Genomic DNA, 6,313 nt, shown 5'->3' with positions numbered 1-6,313 from the left:
AGCAAAGTCAACTTTTGCAAAGCATATCTAGTCATACCTCTTATCTCATTTTAGGCCCACAGTCATCTCCTGAGACAGATGCACTACCCTGTTGTGAATAAAGTCACTGACGTACGGAGAGGTTAACTGGCTTGCCAAGCGTGTAGAATGTGAGCGTGCTTCTGGCTTTGGGACTCCCAGGCTGGGCCACCTACTGTGTAGGATGCTGATCCCAGGTGAGTCAGGCTCTCTGCAACTACCTACTCAGTCTGCTGAGATATTGCAGGCCAGTGAGTCAGTCCCATAAAGCCGTCAAGAGGTGTTTTCTCATTTTCCTTCCCTGGAACTCAATGGTTTGAGGAGGTGCTTTCAGATACCACACAGTAAATCAACTGCCACATTCATTCTGGGCCATTGGCATTTCACTTGAGGAGAAAGTCAGAGGCAAGGAGACGAATGTCTTATTGGTATTTAAATTGCCAGAGGAGAATGGAGATGAGTGCTCTCCAGTCTGTCAAGGTGGCGAGGGTGCATCCGAAACAGTGTAGATCACTTGAAGCAAAGTTTTTCATTCTCTGGACAAGAGAGTATGGAAGGAAGCAACTCTCTCCGGGTTGCGCTTATCTCGGTTTGTGAACTCACACCGCAACACAGAACAGCAGCCGCTGTTGTGTTTCTCAGTAAGTATTCCTTTGTTTAGCCTGTGCCTGAGTGCTCAGTGCAATCCCTTTTATGAGTTGGGTCAGAGACATACAGCAAGTTCTCTGTCCCTTTCTCCACTTGTTTGTCTCAAGATGGGTGTCACGCTACTTTTTTTTTTCCTTTCTTCCTTTCCTTTCAGCTCTCCCTTCCTCTCATCCTCCTTCCTGTCCTTCCTTTCATACTATCTATGGGGAGTAACGCCCTCAGGAGGAAGGAGCTTGTCTGGGGCCAAAGCCAAGGTCACCCCAGGGCTGCAGGTCTCATCCTGGCTCCCCAATTAATACCACTTTGCATATGACAGAGATGGCTGCTCTGTCTCGGTTCCTTTGCTGCTCATCCTGTGATTGATGTTGGTAGCATTTTGAGTCTGTCAGGAAATATTTCACGGATTCTCTCCGTGGTAGGTAGAAACAGCCAAGAGATGTGATTCCCTAGCTAAAGCTGACTGGGAGTTGGAGGAGCTGTGGTGGAAAGGCCCACCCCCCCACCCCCCCACCCCCCAACCCCCCAGGGTGTAGGGGAAGTGCACCCTGGAAGCTGGGGGGAGGGGCCGGCAGCCCAGGGGACAGGGAGCCACATTCTCATCTGTGTTGGCTGTTAGCTCCCATTGGGTAAGACACAGAAGAAGGAAATAGGATGGAAAATTAGTTTCTTGTCATTCCCAGCACCTGAAATATGTGCCCAAACCCCGTTTCTTCCCGCCAGAGTATATACATTCACAAGACTGATCTCAAAAGAGAGTTTTGCAAATCCCCAATAAGAAGTGACCTTCATCCTGACTCCCACAACACTGTGTACATTACTGCTGAAGCACACAGGGTTTGAGAATTTAAAAACACAATTCTCCTAAAAATATAAAAAGGATGCTTGCCAAGGATTTAGGAATTGATGAAGGTACCAACCAGTAAGATAGCAAAGATGGTTTAAAGTACATTTGGGGGAACTGGGTGTTTATAGGCATTTAAAAGGGGTATTAGAAAGTAATTTATATCTTAAAAACAAAATCTTTCCCCCTCCAATATATAATTGGTTATTTTTGACAAGAATGTCAAGATGATTCTGTGGAAAAGACGGTCTTTCCCCCATAGTGTTGGGAAATTGGATACCACGGGCAAAGAATCAAGTTGAACCCATTTGCCACATATAAAGCCGAACTCAGAAATGAATCTAAGATTAACATATGTGCTAAAACTATGAAACTCTTAGAAACAACGATAGTATGAAAACTTTATGACATTGTAGCTCATTGATCCAACATGTGAGATCCAATGTGCAAACAACAAAAGAGAAACTAAGTGAGTTAAACCACACAAAAAGTAAAAACTTCAGTGCATCAAAGGACACTGCTAACAGACTGAAAAGGCAACCCAATAACAGGGAGAAGATATGCAAATCATATATCTAATAACAGGTTAGTGCCCAGAATATACAAAAACTCCTACAATTCAATAATAAAGTACTCAAAGCTCAAAAAAAAAAAAAAAAAAAAAAAAAGAGCTTGAATAAGCATTTCTCCAAGAAGCTATACAAATAGCCAACAAATACGGGCAGATGTTCAACATCATTAATCATTAGGGAATTGTAGACCAAGACTGCAGTCATCATAATCATTACAGTACCATTAAACAATCAGGAATAATTAAATGTTGGCAAAGAGGTGGAAAAATTGTTGATGGGGACGTAAAATGATAAACCACCATGGGGAATAATATAATGCTTCTTAATCTAACATAGATTATCACTTAATGACTGTAATTTTTTTGGTGTGTATACAAGGGATTTGAAAGCAGTCTTGCACACATATTTGTGTATACTCATGTACATAGAGTCATTAGCCGTAACGGCTGCCCTAGTTTGCCTTCTTTTGCTGTGGTAAGCATCATGACCAGAAGCAACTTGGGGATGAGAGGGTTTATTTCAATTTACAGTTTATAGTCCATTATTCAAGGAAGTCAGGGCAGGAACTCAAGGCAGGGACCTGGAGGCAGGAACTGAAGCAGAGGCCATGGAGGAACTGCTTACTAGCTTGCTCCCCCCTTCCTTCCCTAACCCCACTGGCTCACTCTTCCTGTTTTCTTATACACCCAGGACCACCTGCCCAGGGATGGTATGCCTCCAGTGGGATGAGTCCTCCCACACCAATCATTAGTTTAAAATACTGCTGCATAGACTTGCCTATTGCTAATATTACTGGAGCCATTTTCTTTCTTTCTTTTGTTATTCCTTTCCTTTCTGTTTTTGTTTTGTTTTATTTTTGGAGGCAGGGTTTCTCTGTGTAGTGCTGGCTGTCCTGGATTCGCTTTGTAGACCAGGCTGGCTTTTAATCACAGAAATCTGCCTGCCTCTGCCTCCCGAGTACTGGGATTACAGGAACGCGCCATCATGCCTGATCTTCTTAACCAAGGTTTCCCCTTCTGGGATGACCCTATCTGTGTCAAGTCAACAAAAAACTGATCAGAAAAATAGCTAAAAGAAGCACCCCACGTGTCTGTCAGTGAATGGATGAAAAAGCAAAATTGACACATAAAACGCAGCGGAATGTATTTTAGTATAAAGTGGAAGAAAATTCTCTTACATACTACAACATAGTAGAACACTGGCCTATGTAGAATAAACCAGTAATATATATATAGAGAGAACAATACTGTCTAGCTTCCTTTAATGAGGTACCAAGAATAGTCACTAATCACATTGATAGAGACCAAATGCCAAAGGGTGCTTCCAGGGGGCAGGTTAAGGGAATGGGGGTTATTAGTCAATGGATTGAGTCTTAGTTTTTCCAGATGAAAAAGCTCCGTGAGGATTGTTGGTGACGGTTGCACAACAATGCGAGTACACTGCGTGCCACTGAACCGCTCACCGAAGAGTAGCTACCACGGGAACTCCCATAGTATGTGTATTTTTTTTTTAAACCACAATTAAACACTTAAAAAGCGAAGCAAAGCTGAAGAACCAGGGACATTCCTTGGTGTTATCTGCTCTATAATTCTAGTCACAGAATAATTTACATTTTCTACTGGACAAGGCCTACAAGGTAACACGCAGCTTCATTAAAGAGGAGGCTTTATGGCCTTGAAGGGAGGCGAGGTCCCCAAGGTCATTAAGCAGTCCTTGGGTAGGCTTGGGAAACAATGCCCCAAATGAGCTCGGCGGCACACACAGTTCTCTCACAGCCTGGTTGCCGGGGCTTGGATTATTAGTATTATTTTTTAACATCACAGTCATTTATCCCCCAATTCCCCCCCCCCCCCAACTAGTCTCTGGGGGGGGGGGGACTGTGTCTTATGTTCATCTTTGTCTCTTAACTGTTTTGTTAAATAGAAGAAGGAGCAACAAACAGGGCGGAGTCAATCCGGAGCAGCAGGCCTCTCTTCTCATTGTTTGCATGGGCCTTGACCAGCCCTGTGAGCTCCCAGCGCCCCAATTTTCTCTACATCGAGTGACAAGTTTTCACCTAAGTCTTGGGTGCCCTGCTAGGTTCTGAGGTCTGGGGTCCCACCTCTGTGTCTCCTCCCAGCTTTCCAGTGCTTGTGTTCTGGTTTGGTTTAACCACCTGCATAAAAAAGGGGCATTATTCACTGCAAACATGTAAACCAAACACAGTGAATAGATGTTTCAGGCCCACACAACGGCCGGAGGCATTTTTCTAGCTTTTCTTGAAAGAGGCACTCCATGAAGCTTGTGACTCTGGCTCCTGACCTGGGGCAGGGTTGAGGGAGTGCATTTCTCTTGCTTTGCCTCCCAGGGAACAGCTGTGTGTCTTGGTGGCAGGAAGTCTCTTCCCAGAAGCCTGGGGGCCCTGGGTCAGTAGGCCCCACATGGGAAAGAAGCAAGCCTTCAAGTCTGCCCTTGAGAAAGCAAATTACTGTCTTATTACAAATTCATGAGCCTCTTATTGCTGTTTTCAATTAACTTCTTGACAAATTCTGCCTGTTCCTTTTCTTGTTTTTCTTTAGGACAGGAGGAGTCTGGGTGACACAGTTGGGAACTCTAGGGAGCTCTTACTGAAATTAATTCGAGTGCTTTGGAGCGAGATTTACACAGCAGAGTGGAGCCGGCTGGCACTGCGCCTCTGGCAGGCGCCTCTGGGGCACTGTGGATGTTACCACCTCTTTTCCTATGCTGTGCAGTGTCCTTAAAGGCCTTTGGAGCCACACGCTGCTGCAAATCTGCATGTTCCCTTGCCCCCCTTTACCTTGGGGTGCCTTGCAAGTCTAGCTACTTCACTCGGGTCTTCCTGGTCTGCAGGCACACCCACCACTGCCAGCACAGCCTAGACCCCCCCCTCATAAACACTCTTGGGGACCTCTGAACATGCCTGCTGTCTGCATGTGGAGACAAGTTCCAGATTGCTGTGTGTCAGCTTACGTGAGGTAAAGCCACAGAAGGAGCTGCTGTCTCTCTGCTGGACTCCAGCATCCCTGGCTTTTGTCTTCTGTCCCCGCTGGCTGTCCTGATGAGAAAAGTGTCACCTACTCCAGTCACTGGTTCTTTGGGAATAGCTTCTTTCTTCTCTAGACCATCAGTCTCCACAAAGGGGACCAAGAATCTCTTCTTGGCACCATGCATCTTTTGTTGACTGCTAAGGACCTCTGCTCTGGAAACAGTAAAGCTGTAGGTCTGGCCTATTGTTTTAAGCACGCAGTACTTAGTCATTTAAGGGAAGACTAAAGCGAAGGCTTGGAAGAGTTAAGTGGCTTGTCTAAGGACATAAGCTAATAAAGACACAAAAGACGAGAAGCCGAGCTCAGCTCTACACAACCTGAATATTCATGTTCTGTTTTAGGCTTCATTTCCCCCTCCCTTTTAGAATTATTTAAAAAATAAGACTTAATTGGTTTTAATGGGCTCCAACAGAAAACCGAGACAATCAAAACAACCCAGCCATGGGTGATCTCAGCATGTTAAAATAAGAGATCAGTATTTTCTTTTCCTTTTTTCCCTGTCTCTGTGTTCAGACCTGTGCACATATGCATGCACACACAGGAAGACATGGAAGCACACAGGGTTTTCCCCCGCTACAGTAAATGATCACCAGGCTGTAGCTACAAGCTCTCCAAGGCAGGTTCTGCTCAACTGTTTCCCCCAGTGTCTAGCCACAGGCTTGGTTTCTCGCCTGTGTCCCCAGAGATTCTGTAGTGCTTATTGTCCACGAGCCTTCAGAGTTTATTTAGCGTGGGCTTGTTATGTTGCTCGAAGTCTATGAGAGAGAGAAAGAGAAGAATGGATCCACACTGTGTCTTTAAGGATGCTCCAGTCAGGGTGTCCTTTCATGTCATGTCCACAGCTGATTCAGAGCCAGACACGAGGCGTGCACATCCTCCTGAAAGGAGTCTGTTAGTGACCCCTGGGAAACAATACTCAGAAGCGAACTTCTGTGGGCATGGTAGGAGGAATCTGAAGCCACCAGATCATATTTTGCTCAAAGCTGAAAAGAAACACACTGAGAGATTAATCATTAGTTTAGGAAAGAACATAGACTATTTCAATGTTGGAGAAATTACTGTGGTCCCACAGCAGTCATGTTGGCCCATGTGTCTAGGTCATGTGAACTCTGTCGAAGATGGCAAGAGAATGGTGATGCTTCTAGAAGGGACTAGTATTCTAAAAGATGGAGTCACTAGGCAGCCTT

Source organism: Acomys minous (genome assembly GCF_964271855.1).
Source record: "Acomys minous genome assembly, chromosome: 14".
Classification (NCBI taxonomy): Eukaryota; Metazoa; Chordata; class Mammalia; order Rodentia; family Muridae; genus Acomys; species Acomys minous.
Note: the sequence above shows the minus strand (reverse complement) of the source record.